Source organism: Etheostoma spectabile, chromosome 14 (assembly GCF_008692095.1).
Source record: "Etheostoma spectabile isolate EspeVRDwgs_2016 chromosome 14, UIUC_Espe_1.0, whole genome shotgun sequence".
NCBI classification, from domain to species: Eukaryota; Metazoa; Chordata; class Actinopteri; order Perciformes; family Percidae; genus Etheostoma; species Etheostoma spectabile.
This window is the reverse complement of record NC_045746.1, coordinates 24,219,423-24,220,336: the sequence shown is the minus strand read 5'-3', so window position 1 is coordinate 24,220,336 and position 914 is coordinate 24,219,423.

Genomic DNA, 914 nt, shown 5'->3' with positions numbered 1-914 from the left:
TAATGCATTTCTTTTTCAGGCCTGCGATTGTTGCACAAGTGCTGGTGTCAACACATGCAAATATGTTTTAGAACAAATGAATCCGTGACTCATTTTGTAACCTATAATTTGATTTGTTCAGCTACATTCCATGTCCTCAAAGGGTAAATAATGATTAATAATACTATGAAAATGATTGAAAATGAATTACTATCAACTTAAGTTTTTAGTTTCTGTTCTGGTCTGCGTTGAAGGAAAGTGAATTTTTTTTTTTTTTTAAGAATATTTTTGGGTATTTTTTTTTAGGTATTTTTTTTTAGGTATTTTTTGACAGGACAGCTGAGGGGGGGAATGAGCTGCAGCAAAGGGCCACAGGTCAGCGTTGAACCTGTAACCCTCTATATATAGGCACCTGCTCAACCAACTGACCATCCGGACGCCCCAGTAAGTCATTTCTAAAATAAATCCCAAAGAGCGTTCAAACATCTCTAATGAAGAGCAACAATTTAACCCTGATGGATATTTCTAAATGCTTAAGCCTTGTAGTTAATACACATTTCCCAAATGAATCAATTTAATCCTAATTAATCAAAGGGAAATCAATTGAATAGGTCAAAAAGCCCCTTCTGTGACCATTATACCAAATGAAGGTCAGCTTGATGAAAACTGACTTGGTAGACATCAACTTTAAAAACATTCCCATTTTTCCACTTTGTTCCCCAAATGTTTATCCAGATAAAATAGCTCAATATTAAGTCCTTTTTTTAAGATGATTTTTTGGGGCATTTTAGGCCTTTATTGAAAGGACAGCTGAAGAAGTTAAAGGGGAGAGAGAGGGGGGCATGACCTGCAGCAAAGGGCAACAGGTCGGAGTTGGACCCATTGCGTTGAGGAGTAAACACATATGCATATATATATATATATATATATATATA